Source organism: Anthonomus grandis, chromosome 6 (assembly GCF_022605725.1).
Source record: "Anthonomus grandis grandis chromosome 6, icAntGran1.3, whole genome shotgun sequence".
NCBI classification, from domain to species: domain Eukaryota; kingdom Metazoa; phylum Arthropoda; class Insecta; order Coleoptera; family Curculionidae; genus Anthonomus; species Anthonomus grandis.
Genome location: NC_065551.1, coordinates 25,514,748 through 25,531,612, shown reverse-complemented (window position 1 = coordinate 25,531,612; position 16,865 = coordinate 25,514,748). Strand labels below are relative to the sequence as shown.

At 29.2% G+C, this 16,865-nt stretch overlaps 1 protein-coding gene across 1 annotated transcript in view; it reads left to right on the top strand.

Annotated features, from left to right (window-relative positions):
• The first annotated feature begins 455 nt into the window (after positions 1-455).
• LOC126737116 (speckle-type POZ protein-like B) overlaps positions 456-16,865 on the top strand; it is a 40,290-nt gene continuing 23,880 nt past the window's right edge. Inside the window, exon 1 of the mRNA XM_050441855.1 lies at positions 456-683. The gene's annotated coding sequence lies outside the window, so the exon portion shown is untranslated. The remainder of the gene's footprint in view (positions 684-16,865) is intronic.

The following is a 16,865-nucleotide window of genomic DNA, read 5'->3' as shown; positions in this document are numbered from 1 at the left end:
CCTTCATAGACTTTAATGAGAAATGCTTTTAATACATATAAACAATTTTAAACATTTAAATTTTAAAAATATTTTAATTGTAGTACATACAGTAGGTTCTAGCAATTTTATTATTTGTCTTTCTGGGTACTTGAATTTAGTTTTTCAAGATTCTTGCTTCATTTAATTATTGTATGGCTTTATAATTTTGACATGTGTTAGACAACTTGTATTATGATCTGATTAATTAAATTTGAATCAAATCAGGGAAAAATGGTTAGGTCTTAACTGATTTATCAGCAACCCAAAACGTTTGAAGTAGGCACTAAAAAAAGTTCTATCTAATTAATCGTTGTCGTGGCAGAAAATCCGATTCGATCACAGACAGATGTCGTCGCTTGGCAACCGCGCATAAGTTTCAATCAAGGACACGCGTGTTTAAATTGCCTCCCATCATCGTCAAGATACGCGGAAACAGCTGGGATTAGTGTGTTACGTACCCACTTGCATTTGAAAACGTTACAGATCCTCAAGTTGTTTTATTATTTATTAGTTTTATACATTTTTTTATTTGTTTATTACAGAAATAAGTTTTTTTTAAAAGAAAGTTTTAATAAAATTATCTGCAAGGGTCTGTCGAGTCATATTGCGAGAAGTTTCTAGGTGAATAAAGCTGTCTTTATATCAAAACGTATAGCCTACTGGTAAGTAATTTTTTTAAATCTCAGGTTAGAATTTGTAAAATTTATCTTTATATAGTGAGCCATTTTGCTATGACATTAAATATTATATGTGGCATAACTCAAATTAGTATTATAAGCATTTTAGGATTAGTAGAATACAGCAGATTTTTAGTATTTTGTGCAAATTTTTTTCTTGTTGTTATTCGTGAATAAAATGTTAATTTTCTTTAAAATGTCGTATAATCTAAATGGATGGAGCAAGCATTTTAAAATTACTCGAATCGAGTTATAAAGCAAGTTTAAGTGCATAGTCTTTCGTAAAAATTAAACTTTTATAGCTATTTCGTAATACGAATTATATAGAACAAAGCATAATTTAAATGGATATGACAAATATTTTATTATTAGCAACACCCAATGTAATGTAGATTTTCAGCAAAATAAATATTTTAAATATTTATATTTTATATACTTATTCAACTTGAAATTTGCATTAAGATAAATCTTTTATAAAATGAACCATACATTTAAAATAAACTTTAGAAAATAAGATTTATCAGTAATATATTTTATAGTAGTAATTTTTCATTGGTAATTTTGAAATATTTTTTTAAATTTTCATAATTTAAATGGACATGACTATTTATATCATAATACTTTTTCCAATTTTTGTATTATTTATTTATTATTATCATAGTTTATAATTTGGTGAGAAACTCTTATACCATTTCCAATGTAGCTGAGTGCGAAAGATAACATTATAAAAATAATCTGTTTTTGATGTATCATATAATCCTCATAAAAATGGTAATAAACATAAGACAAAATTAAACAAGATAAAAAAAAAACCTTCTTATATAATAATTATATAATTTAGTATCAAATTGATAAATAAATATAGGATGAAATAATAGTAAAAAATTGCTAATTTATTTCTTTCTACACGCAAAATTATAATTATTTGTATTAACCTCATTTAGACCAGATATGTCTGCATTGTGTAAGAAGTAACTCTTTATGTATAATACCAGAACTCTGTATTATATTTAAAGAAACTAGAATAAAGGGAGCTAAATTAAGATGTACTTGGAAGCTTACAACATATAAACTAAAAGTAAACTTAACAGTTATAAGTATGTTGACTCCAAACCATCGATATTTATTAAAATTTAATTATTCTTCATTTGATTCTTTAGAAAAAATCACTTGAATATACTGGTTGGCCATGATCAGTTTGCAGTAACTGGAACTACGCGATAAGGGGGTTCACCCAAGTATTAGCAATATAATTAAAATAAGAAGTTACGTAATCGTGTTCTTAAGATGCCCAAGATTTTTGTCATAATAGTTTGTTCATTATTTTAAACCCTTATTAGATCTAATGAAAATTCAAAGTAAGAGGAGGACCAAAAGTATGTTTTTGATAAACTTAAAAAGAAACAGACATTGTAAAATCTTCAACCTGCATAATTTAAAGGTCGATGATACACCTTTTTTATTTTCCAACAATATATATTATTATTATTAATGTAGAGCTGATACACATTTTCTTGTGTATATGCCTATTGAAATATAACTATTAAAATCCAATATAAACAAAGTTTACAATTCTAATTAACCATTTCAACTTGGCTTTATTAACGTGGCATCATTCTATTGTTAAAAATCTTTACTGTCAGCGGAAAATGGTTTAAACAGCGTGATATATTAACACAAATAATAATTATATGGTTGATTTAATTTAACGTTTTATTGGGTGCATCAGTGAGAATATGAAAAGGTTGTTGAACTTTTTAAACTTTATTCTGTATAGGAATAGTTATATATTTTATTATATAACGACACATATCAAAATTTTAATTGATAACATTGTAAAAACATATTTGTCGTCACTTACGCTCTATTCATATTAAAACAATTCCAAGAATCATAATCTCTAATCAAAATAACATCATGAAGTAAAACGATAAACAAACCCATTAATTTTAATATAAAATTTATTACGAATAAATACAAAGATGCTAAAATGTCAGACTTGGTGACGCCAGTTTTAATATGTTTATTGGCTAGACCTTAGTTTGTTTAATTCATTCAGATTGTAAATTAAATTAAATTTATATGCTTCGGGGCAGAATTTTAAGTGGTTTTTTTATCAAAGGTTGGTATATTTTGCACTAAAATTTTATTATAAAATCTCTAAGGTAAATGTACAATTCAGGGAAGATGATAAAATAGTTATATTATTTAGGACTTATTATCTAGGACAAAAAGTAACTAATTTGATCAAACTTATAAACTATATATGTAAGTAAATTTTGGTTTTGTTTTAATCTTTTGTTGAATTTAATTAAATTAATAAATGCAAAGTGAATAAAACAAACTGATAACAGAAAATTTATTTTAAATTATCAAAGTTGTAAAAAAACTTTAATTAAGTGGAATTTTGATTAGAACTATAACTCTTTGAATGCTATGAGCTACAATAAAAGACCCTGCTTTCATTAGTATTTTTTATGATAAGTTAGGCTGAGAGAGATATTGATTAAGCTTTTTTCCATATAATTATTTTATGTCTACACTATTCGGATTTTGTGGAAGAAGACATTTTATTATTATTCTTATTATTGCTCTAAACTAAGATACAAGAATCAAAATTGATCATTCCTTCTTTTATTCTATATCACCGATTTGTTTTTACACTACTCTCTGGATCTTCTAACAGTAGTGTTTTCCTGGCATAATTTACACAATTTTAAAAATAATTTTATTAAGTAATTTTTATTATATATTTTTTAATTCCTAAGATTGAGATTAAAAATAAAAATTGAACTTTCTCATTTTTTTTCTACATCACCATTTTATTTCTGCATTAGTCTTTTCTTTTTAAACATTTTTAACGTTTTAAAAGTACATAGAGGATCTAATTTATTGGAGCTCTGGTAGATTTCGTGACACTGATTAGCTATTGTTAAATTGTTTCGATAAACAGTTATTGATTAAAGCGGATAATGGTCGATATTGCAAATTTAAATCATTGTTCAAGTTCCTCGAATTGATATCAGTATTTTCATTTTCATTCTGCTTCAAAATCCAATTCTTTTCAAACCTTGTAAGTAACTCATTTCTTTTAATAATTTAATTGATGCACTACTGTAAACTTATATGAACTCAGCTCTTCAGATAGTGACACTGCAAGGAGTTGTTGAAGCTATTTCTATTGTTAGAGCAAGAAACTTGGAATTTACAGAATACAAGTATTACTACTATCTAGTATTCTGGATAGTGGTCTGATATAAGAAGAGACTTACTTGCTTACTTACATGCTCATTTCTTTTTAAAGGTTTGCTTGGTTAAGCTGTAACCTTTTCTTCAAATTCTACGAAAGCAGTTCTTATTCCTTCTTAAACTGCTGGTGTTGTTGATCATTCTTCTGGAGTTTCCTACGTTATCCCTACGCATTTTACTAATTTTATTAAAAACTTTTAAAATTTAGGTCAATTCGTCATAGTACTGATGCTGATGGTCCTTTTACAAGAGTTCCTCATTGTATAATTTCAATATATTTATGTATATACGACTTGCTTGGCTTGACGATTAATAATTGTGCATGTTAACCGCTTATATAACAAGCAGTCGAGCTTTTAATATGAAATATTTAATAACTACTAAATTTGCCTTCATTGTGACTTCACTTACGTTATTCGAAATTAATTGCTGTAGAAGCCTCAACTCTTAAGCATAATCTTGATAGTGGAAAAGTAATTTATACTTTTTGGGATCAACTATAAATCAAACAAGTCTACTCGAACACATTTATTAAAGTCGTTAGTCTACTATGAGATAATGTCCTTGGAATTTTTTTTGATAGACATTTTAGGCACATTTTCAAAGAAAAACTTTAGTAATTATCTCTTCCTTTATGGCCAGACTTATTGATAAAATGACTATTTAACAACTGACTACCTTCCGTGTTAATTTCTCTTAGGAATTTGATCAAATTTTAGTTTTATCCTGTCATATATGTATATACCAGGAAGTAAACCAGTACTGTAGTACGACCATGACATCATCAACAAAAAAAAAAGACCATGTGATTGTAATGATTATACCACAACTCAGGGTCAATGCTTGCTATAAATTAGCAATCATAACCGCTATTTAGTTTTTTTTATCAATTACTGTTAATAAAGTACACGTGAAAGTGACTTTTATAATAAATAATTTTATGCATTGGGTTTTATTGTTCTCGTTGATGGTTTGCTGCACATGCCTTTTTAAACAAGTAAATAGTTTAGGATTTACGTCACAAATCGTGGCATTTTTTTAAGGTTTAATGACACTGAGATATATCGTCTTCATTTGTCAATATTTACACTAAATAGTTACAAAAATAAACTAGGCAGATGTTTAACAATATGGCAAGTTAAACATATTATAAGATATTATCTACTAAAGTTTTTGCAATTTATTTTTATAAAAATGATTATCAATACAAAATATAATGAATAGCAAGTGTTGAGAAATAACGCAGCATCAATTTTTTGTCATCAATATATATTTATTCTTATTTTAATTTAGGATCACAATTTTGAGGGCATCATCGATCGCTAAAAGGTCCTCACAGCTCATGTGTCCAATTATACAAGAAAAACATCACTTTCTTTTCATACTCCGGTAATTTAAAAACTGAGATCCCTATATCACCGTTTGGTTTCCTTAATAGTGTTTGGAAAATTTGAATATAGTGTTTTTCTCGTTAAACTTGTCCAATTATATAAGAAAAACATAATTTTATTTCCATATTCCTCTAACTTAAAAACTGAGACAAGGATATATAAATAAGAATTCAACTTTTCCCTCTATTTATATATCACTGTCTGGTTTCCGTAATAGTGTTTGGATCATCTGGAAATACTCTTGTACTTCTTAAGCTTATCCAATTATATAAGAAAAATATCACTTTCTTCCCATACTCTTCTAATTTAAAAATTGAGATAAAGATATATAAATGAGAATTCAACTTTTCCCAGGTCAAAGTGAGAAGTTGCTTACGAGTTACATTTATTCCCTTTATTCTTTAACTCCTAATAAAAAATCTCTCCTGACTCTTGATGACCAATTGCTAATCCAAGAGTTGCAGTACACAGTCGAGTTAATTCGTTATCGGAGAAAGTGAATCCAGTCGCGAGTCGTAGTCACGGTTGCAGTGAGAAGTTGCTCACGTAGTTTTCCCTATTTCGGCTATTACCCCTAATTCCCCAAAGGGGTTCTCTCTTTCTTTTCCTCTCTGTATACCTTTAGTAACCAAATTTAGGCCCGTGATCGCTCATATAATAATTAAAACCTATAAATAATTAATAATAATTTTTAATACGTTAAATAAATTCAAAATAGTCCAAAATAATCATAAAAATAGAATAAACACCTTGTAAAACAACTGGGCGCTTGGGCGACTCCAAAGTAGAGATGGTGACGTGTAGACCTGAAATAATAAAAGTAACCTAAGCACACTTATTCCCGTAAAATTAATTAAATAAAAAAATTAATCAAAACTCATTAATATGAAAAATATTAATTAATATGTTTTAAACTTGCTAAGTGATTTTACTTTTGCGATATTCATGTTCACCAACATTTAACCACTTTACTTTATTATACCAAAATTCATTATTCACCAGTTTATTACTTTTATCCGATTAAATGTCCCAGTAACGACAACGTACTGATATTGAATGATATACAATCGTTCAATATGCCAAAACGTGAGCACTACATTACTCGCAAACCGTAGCCAAAATGCTACCAAAAACATTATCATAAAAATTGAGATTGAGACAGCAATCTCCGATCTAGACCACTTGACGATAACACACTTTGTGCTGAGGGGTGCAATGGACACCAAAACGCGAGGGTCCTCTCCAAATACAAAGCCTTGTTAAATACAGCGAGCTGTGCAATGGTCCCAGACCAGCTCAGTATCTTAACAAGAAACAATAAACAATCATCACAACAACACAAGCAAGACAAGCAACAATCGGTCATATCAATATATAAATATTTCACATTTTTAATTAAAAAGTATCGGCGTAATCAATAAGATAGAAATAAGCATACTCTGTGAGAACACTCACCCTTTCTTGTAGTAAAACACTACACCAAACCAATACAGCTTATTTCACGTCGCAACACCCTTTTGTTGTGGGCAAAATAAAACACTGATTATTGAATTAACTGTTTTAATTAAAACTCAAAAATGGTTCGCACCATCTTAATACAGTTACATTCCGAGTCTCAACTTAAAACTAAACTCTCTTTAGTCCCAAACAACTATTATTCAGTGCCGGGGCCCTACATCTGTCAACTAAATAGGGCACTTAAGTATTTATTTATGACTTTTCTGGACACACAGATATTTAGTTACATACTTATAAATAAGAAACTGCCTATCCACATATTCTAGATTAAACAAACTTAAATGCTATAAATGTCTTTTAGATATTATTTTTAAATCCTTATTTATGAGGTGCCACACTTTATTGTTTTTATTAAATAACTTCACTCTTTAGTGACCAAAACTCAAATGAATTTTATAAACCAAAGATTTATCTCAGACTCTTATATCGAAACCCATAAAAATAATTCCCGAGGGGAAACGTTAAGTTTAAACCGTATTTGGTTACTTACCGTACCGCTGAGCTAGCTTTAGTTTTGTAAATATCTTGGACCTCTTTTCGGTCAGACCGATAAATTTCATCTTAATGACTAAGAAAAATATTTCAATTCTTTAGAAAATAAACAGGGTCTTACACTCATAACCAAAAGACGGGTCTCTAGCTTTACACACTCATAGTGACCTAGTGAAAGTCCGTAAATACCCTTGGACTCAGTTAAAACCTACTTTTATGAGTATAAATATACCCAGTTATGAGTTTGTTCAAAAACAATAAAAATTTCAAAAAAAGTAAAAGAATAAAAAAAACTTTTATATATAAAACAAATACAAACATATTAAAGAAATAGTATAAATATAAATAAAACCAAAATAAATGTTTTTTTAGCATGACAATTTCTCTTTAAATTGCGTATATTTTTTCCCCAGAGACCTGAATGATTTTTATTAGGCCTAATTTTTTTTTCGTAAATATAATTAAAAATTATCCTTATCTTATTATCTTTAATCCTACATAAAAACTCGTCCTTAAACAAACATTTATTTACCATCGCCTTCCTAATTTCATTATTATCATTACTATTTGCCATCGCAAATAATTATGATAAATTATAACTTTTAATCCAAATATTTGCTCGTTCAATTTATAAGCCGCGCTATGTAAATTATCGTCGTAAAACCCTTTGTTTGCTCTTAATTCAGGCATTAACTAAATGAATGCGTAAACATATATATTTGCCACTTTGTTCCTGGAATTTCTAATTATTTACTATTATATAAAAGAGCGAGGAATGAGATGTTGAACATTAAAATTAATGTAAATATTTGCTATATTTGGTTTTATTTTATAGGTAAATGTTAGTTGTGTATATGGCGCAGTACATGAAATTTAATACTGATTTTGCCCCAAGACTATTCATTTTAATTGTACTGCATTAGGCAATTTTCATGTCACACAGCTGCGTCGGTTAATATTTTTCAGTTTTTTCAATAGATTGACGCATTGCCGATCATTTAAGAATAATTAGCTTCCAGCGAAAATTTAATTATTTCAATTTTGCTTAAATTGCTTTGACGTACGCTTGATGAGAATTTAATTGGTTTTTACCGTAAAACAGTCCCTTTTGTGTTGCCGTTTTCGGGACACATATATAAATCCGAGTTTTGAAAAAAAAATTACATCAGAAGAATTATATCCATAGTTTTTTTAGCAATTTTTTTAATCAAAAATTCCTGGAATTAATTAATTAAAAGAAGGCTGATATTTTTGGCTTCTGATTGGGCTAGGAATATTAAATTCTTTAAGAGATTTAATTAAATGAATTCTTTTCCGAAAAATAAGGAAAGAAAACAAAAGAAAGAGATTATTTTAATTTGGACCAACGCAAAAAATTAGGGCGAATACTTAAAAGAAACACAAAGAACTTTTATATATTTTATTGGATATCTCTTCATTTTTTGTATTGCTTTTAAAATAGTATTTAAATTGATTTTTTACATAGAGTTTATTAATTTTTATAAGCAAATCATAATTTGAGTACAATTCTTAATTAAATTTTTTATGTTTGTTTTCCTATATCCCCATTTCCTTTCTCTATTACTCATAAAACCTTGTCTACCTCAGACTGCAATAACAATATAGATCTGAAATAGTATAATTAAGAATATTGACTTTTATCTTAACTCTTCAATAAATTCAATTAAGTATATCGGTAATAATATCCCCACAGCAATGACTAACTATTAGTATATTTATTACAATTGAGTAACTACAAGTTTCATTGATAAAATTAAGTGACAAGGTTAGTTACGAAAGTGACACAGTTTCTCTGTAACTTGAGAGTAATTATGGAGTCAGGGTTAAGGTTTGTTCCATTAAAATAGGCACATTTTTAGTAAATGAAAAGTTAAGAGACTAAGTATTTAATACGTGGTTAGTTTATAGTATAAATACTCTATAAGACTAGATAAACAAAAACATATTTTAAATACTTTTATTTTTATTTGTTGAGTTTTAAAAAGTTATATTATCATCAAATTATATTAAAATTGATTTTCGCAATCCCAATAAAGGCCGATATTGTAAATTCGTATTTTATGCAACTATTTTATAAATTTAAATTAAAACTTTATTTATATTTGTTCTAAATGTCGATGTAACTTTTTTCAGTCATGCAATTTCATTTAATTTTGCTATAAAATTTCAATACAATAAATCTTTTTTATCCTAAAAACCTTTAATTAAAATTACATTTTTTATGTACAGCAAAATTCTTAAATATAACGTACAATGCCTAAATCATTTATTAAATCAAAAATTATGTATTATTTCTTTGACCCTCTAATAATCTTCTACCCTCCTTATATAAGTATAAGTAATCCAGCTCAAGGAACCATAAAAAAATATATGAAACTTTGAAATTCTTTATTACTATCTTTTATTACTGGTCATTGTTATTATTAACGGCTCACGTAATTCTAAAGCCTTTCACGCCTCTAAGTTTTACTGTTGCTTAGTCAATGATCTTACAAAGAATTTGTCACCTAAATCTAACCTTTATCGAAGCATACAAACAGGAGATGATAGAGCTTATTTCTGAAATAAAAAATATATATTTTCTGCTTAACTGAAGTTTTTTTTTGGTAATCTTAGTATTCAACGGTGGCCACATGAAAAACCCGTCTAAGTACTGCCCAATCTCTGTACAACCAACTTTATCTAAAGTTCTAGTGAAACTTGTAAAGAGAAAGATCTGACATTACCTTCGGTCTTTTAACTGATGAGCATTTTGAATTGTAAACATTGAATGGGACCCATGATGCCATTTGCAGTTTTCTTGCGGAGGTATATTTTGGGTTGAAGTAGGGTAACTTGGTTGTTGTCCAGGGCTTTTCATTGTGTGGATCACGAAATACTGCTCCTGGTTTAAATCTTATCTTGAGGGAGTGCTGTCAGGCTGAGGTGAATTCAGGTGAAAGGTCTGAGAAATTATTTGTAGAGTTCCGAAGGGCTTTGTTTTTGGTCCAATTTTATTCCTGCTTTATATTACTGAACTTGTCTCTCTTAAAATCTCTGGACTGTTCAAGATTTTTGCTGACTATAAGTGCTGACAGAAAACAGTGATTTGACAACACTTAAACACCAAACACCAAAGCGATTATAGTAAACGAATTGAAACTTATTGAATAATGGTTTAACGCAAGTCACATTTGCTTAAACTTGAGTAAAACTCATAGCCTTGAGTTTAAGTGTGGTATTGCAGAGCTCATCTTGGACGAAGATAATATCCCACATACTTCAGTGACTAAATTTCTTAGTGTGTTAATTGTAAAAAACTCTCATCTGGCTGTTTTACAATTAAACTTGTTAGGGAGCAACTACGACCACAACTGAGTCTCACCTTAAATGCGGTATCCCATTTTGAAAGATTCCACTAGTGTATTTGCACTTGCACCAGATTCCTTGCATGTACAGAATTATTCTTTAATATGATAAATGATCTAGGTCTAAAATACATGTATAAACCATTGAGACCCGGCTCGAAGGACCTCGTTTCACTCATTCTTTGACCCAACCTGAATTGTAATAAGTAAGTGGATCCGTCTCGAAGGACCATGAAAAAATATTGGATTTCAAAGTTATATAATGAAAATGTTTATATTTTCAAATATTTTCTTAATTGTTTAATGTTGTTTTTCTCACCTTCAGTAAATAAAAAAGTTACATGGACATATATATTTTTTTAAATCTCTGGCTCGTACATTATTTTAGTCATGAATTGTACTTTTTCCAACTCATTACCTTACGAAAAGAGTGACAATATAAATAATTTCTAATACAAACCGTAAATTTAAAATGGCAACATTTAGAATATTTGCAACGTTGACTAATATGTTATATAACCTTGATAAAAACCAATGATAACAAAAAGTCTAAGCTCAGCACATAAAAGTTTCATTTTTATCAAAATATTCATGCGCAATCTCGAAACATTCCTAAAAAATGTGTATGTATACTAAAGATATCCTCGAATGTGTACATATACTATCCAGTAACACATATGTTTCATATTTTTAACACACTTTACTTAAAATTGCACACGGTTTAACCTCGTGCACAAATTAAATACTTCATGATGTCCGATTATTTTAATGTACGAGTATATTAAAACGGATTAAGTGATGAAAATCCTTCTACAGTATTTTATAACAAACGTGCACATTTCATAATATAAAAGAATATCTTTGTATATCCCATATATATATTTAGGTAAATTTTTATAGTGTTTTACATCAAACATATCTGGAAAGAGTTATTTTACTTTTTTTGCTGACTTCGCCATAATCAGTTATAGGTTTAATACCTCATTCTTATATGCTTTTAATTTATGTAAAAACTCATATATCTCAGTAGAAATCAGTAGTAGTCTGCCCAAAACTACCCCTTGATTACTTCTTCTTATTTTTTTAAAGAAAATATGGCATTCCAATGTTAAAAATACATCGATTTGAAGTAAAGTAAAGAATACTTAAACTACTTTACATTATGTAAACATAAACATATGGGTATATAGGAAATTAATAGAATATAGATGAAATATTTTTTCTCTAAATTCGCGATCTAATGGCAATTTAATAAAAACACTTGATGGAATAAGGTACAAAAAACAAGATAGATATTTATATGTTTTGTTTTTTTTACAAAGTTCTTAAAAATTCACACATTTTGAGAAACAGAGGAAATTTAACACATCGATATCTTCATGTGGCCACAAAAAAGGTTCTTCATAAAAACTTTTTGTTTCGTATTCATTAGGTTTTATATTTTTTCTTATTTAACCAGTTTTGTATTCTTAATAGATATTTTGACATTAGGGTAGGTTAGTTTTGCACAAAATCTATCGGGCCTATGGTGTCTGATGCTTATTAGAAATGAATAAAGCGTTAACCCAGTCATGTGTTAAAAATTTCCATTCCATAAATTTGGAATGGAAATGTTTCGTTTGAGATTTAACCAATGTCTTTTATGATATGTGAAAAACACAAAACTTAAAACCTTTAATGACTCTGTTGTCATTTTTTATAAGATTAACACTTAGCACATTAAACTTGTATTGTTGACTTGCCAATACAAAGTGTTCGATTTCATGTTTTTCAGTACTCTTTTTTTACTACTCCAAAGTTCCTGTCACGAAGGAAAAATGAATGACCACGTATTGAAAAATAATGAATTATTATTGCAACCATCTTTATTTCAGTTAATTAGGTTAACAGTCTCAAACTTGTGTAATTTTTGTTTTGTCCCGGACATAAATGTCCATGAAGAGATGAAGATGTTTGAATTCTTGACATCAACAAAACAGCAACAAAAAAATTACTGGAAATTCGATTACTGGATTACTTAAGTCGATACAGGGGGTTCCCCTCGCGAACGTTACTGATGCCGCTAGGAGGCGAGTTTTTATATTGGCGCGTCTTTTAAATCGAAATAACAATAGTAGGCAATAAATACGGGATAAATAAGTGTTTCTAGTAGAAATTAAGAGTTAATCTATTATTATCACTTGGAAATTACTTGAAAATCACTAGAATTTATATTAATTTTCACGCTTTCTTCTATATAAATTGCAATAAATAAGTACACTTCATTGAGACCTTTTTTTTTCCCATACCTTTGTGATAAACGGAAAAATATGCTTTACCTGTTATAACATCATGTACTTCAAAAACCGAAACTAAAAGTTGATGAGGGTACAAAACTTTTTGAACTGGAACCTGTGATAAAAATATGTTTTGCCTATAGTCAACAGCTAATATCCGCTACACTGGAATCATCTTGATGATATCCTTTCAATCCATTTATATTTGAATGGAACTTCTTAGCACGTCTGAGATGGATAGTCTTTTTTAACTATTTCTTTACGCTTAGCATTGCCATTTAACTCTCTGGGTTTTATTTATAGCTAGTTCCTTACATTGACAGCCAAGATCTTCTATTTTACCTTAGTGTTAGCATATTTAGAGATAAACATAATCATTTTTCAAACATCAAGTTTCGCCTAGATGCCTATAATTACGATTACTGTAGTCTTTAATAGAAAATGAAGCGTCTCATGTTGCTTCATTGAACAATAGGTTTGATAATGCGGTTTGGAGTTGCCTGAAGTATTTTTTCCGCGTAGATCTTGAAGCAATTTCCCAACAGATAAAGGCAAACATAATCGAAGAACACAATCTTTATTTGAGAATGAAAAATGCACTTTTGCATACGAAAAGCTGTCTGCTGTTATAGGCACTTTTGTGCGTCTTAATTATTGGATTAAATAGGACATAGGACTTTTAATACCTTTTCTATGCTTATTTAAATTTTCTTCGATCGTAGACGAATTTTGCTTAGTTTCTTAATAAATCACGATCAATTTACAGCTGGCAGTTTGCTTTAGAAACTTTGTATGCAAATGATGACTTTATAAAAAATCAAACTGTCGACATTTGAAAGAAAGACTTTTTGTCTCTGAAGATTATTTAAACAATTCCTTCTTCAAAAATAAAATACCTTGACTAAAATATGTGATTATAGTATTGAAAATTATATGGTTAAAAATGGAACTACCTTAAAATAAAAGTATTTAAATAATTAAGAGCAATCTAAATGTTAAAATTTGAGAAATCATTTTTGCTTTGTCGAAATTAATATAACTCAACGTAAATTTCCATTGTTAAAGAATTACTATTAATGTCCACATAACCGTTCTGAATATATTACAAATAATGCTTCTCGTATTTAAAAATCTAAACTCTCTTGATTGACTCCAATAACCGATTTATATTTAGCAACTTTTCAAAGTGGAGCGGCCAATTGATAGGGTCAACTAAACTATTATTAGCTCCCTATGCATTTTAAATAATGTATTTTTAGTTGTGCAATATAGAATTTAGGTTAATATGCACATAATACTTGATTTAGATTTATTCGGCTTGGAAATATTTTTTTAAGTAGTATCAGGAGGTTTCTTTCACAACACCACATAAACTATCTACCTAAAAAATTAGATAGACTTTTAGAGATTGGACCATGTTATTCGTTATTTAGGTTATACTCCAACGGTTGGACATGTTTTAGATCTTTTCCATAGAATGGTGAAAGTATTCTTAAGTCTTTGTATTCCGGGCCTTTTTTGTACCCAATACCTTTCCTTGTATTATGGTTTGTCATAGGGAGTATCGATATTTATTTTTCATAGGATTCCCAGATATTCTAGTTTTCTTTTTTTGTTGCTGTTTATTACTTCTAGATCTTTTTTCATTCTTCTTAGCACTTCCATGTTTGTAATGTGAGCTGTCCATAGTACTCGGAGCATTCTCCTTCCTATACAGTCACATCTCAAATACTACTAGTTAGTAGAGGCTTCTGTGAGTGTTCAGGATTTTACGCCACACAATAAAACAGAACAAACATAGCATCTAAAGTGCCTTAACGTTGTTTTAAGATATATGGTAACTTTTCAAGATGGCACTCATTTTGTGAAATACCGTCCTTGCTTTTTCTATACGATATTTCTTTCTTCAATTCGAGTTTCGTCGACAAATAGGTGATCTTCTTCAATATCTATTTTGCTTATGATTATTTGTTTCGTTTTTTTACGTTGATATTAAGACCATGTTGACTGTACTGCGTAATAGGCTCCATTAACCTTTTCAGTGCTTTCAAGTTAACTGCTATCTATCACCATGGTCGTCATGTATCGTCGACCTATGGAATATTATTTAGTCTAACTCCGTTCAAAAAGGTACCTTCTTCTATTCCGATAAGGAGTTTGTTAAAAAAAAATTCGGAATATAAATTGAATATCAAAGGCACATCCCTGTCTGACCCCACGTTGTATTTTTACCTGTTTTATTCGATCTCTATCAAGTCCTAAGCATGCTGTCTGATTCCATTAAATATTTGAAATTAATCTGATATCTTTATCGTCCAAGCCAGCTTTTTCCAGAATACTAATCATTTTATGATATTGAACGCGATCAAATGCTTTTTCATAATCGATTAGACATGTGCATACATCACAGTTGACTTCCCTGCATCTCTGTAATAAAACTTAAATTCCAACTCTCTGGGTACAACTGCATTTATAAAACCAAATCGGTTTTTCGATATCTGTTCTTCATATTTGGTGTAAATTCTTCTGTACATCATTTTAAGAAATAATTTTAGCATAGGACTTATCAGATTTTTTGTCCCATATTCCTCGCACTTCTTTACTCCAAGTCTTTTGGGCAACGCTACCAATTCTGATTACTGCCATCTGTCGGGGATATTTCCAGAGTTATGGATTCTGTTAAAGATATCGGTATTCCAGGCTCCATCATCCAACAGCTTCAGAAATCCAGCCTCCATGTTGTTTGGTCCCACTGCTTGTTTGTTTTTTATTTGTCTCATTGCTATTTCTATCTCGTGGATTAGTATTGGTAGGCCTTTACAGTTCTTCTGATACTGAGTACGTGACCTCCGGTCTTTGATCTTTAAAAAGCTTTTCTGATTTTGACTTCCACCTGTTTTTTAGATCCGGTTTGTCTTTAATTTTTTTTGTGGAGCTGTCATGTCTGGCTTATAGTATTTCTATTTCTGGGCCTCTCTGCTGCTTCTTTTTCTTTGGCTTCTCTAATATTTTTCTTAATCTCTGCCTTTGCCTGGATCTTTTTGTACTCTTCTTCATTACTTTTGTTGTAGATTTTTCTCTCTTCCATTAGTTTTAAAATTTGATTAGTCATCCACGATTTTTGGTTTTAAAAATCCTTTCTTTGTTGAATTTATTATCTTAAGATTACGTAGCTCAAAAATATTAATTAAATTATAAGCAGTAAAATACAATAGATATTTAGATAATCTTTAAGCTTAAAAAAATTATGTATGTACGAATGGTAGGCTGTACTAACCTCTCATAGTTTCTCTATAACTGTGTCAATGCAACGGGATAAAAGCTTCACTGTATAAATTGGAACAAAGAGTAAATTCTCAATAAAAAATAAATTACTCAGTTACAAACAAGTAATTACTAACACTTCAAAACAAGACATTAAGAATACTAGTAAATGCCCCTTGGTTTCTAAGAAATACAGACATAAATATCTAACAGTGCAGACAGTGGCACAATTTATTAAGCAGAAATATGCAAAATTCAAAATAGTACTAAGAAATCTTAAACGCCATAAAATAAACCGGTTCCGTATTAAGCGAAGAGTAATGGGACCTTAGAAATCTCTATTCGGCTAAATATTAAAATATCAAAAAAATAATGAAAACTAACAAAACAAGCTTTGGAGTAAGGTAAAACTTCTCTAATTCAACAACTCCTCTTCTCTCACACCCTACCTTTCCCTAACAAAAAATAATTCTTTCCTCCTTCCATACCCTCGATTTGTTAAGGCTAGAAAAGCATAGAGTCCATTGAAATGTTAAGAAATAAACAGCAAACAACACAACAACAAAACAGTTGGTCTTGCTCATTCAAACAGTTTAATAACCTCTAACT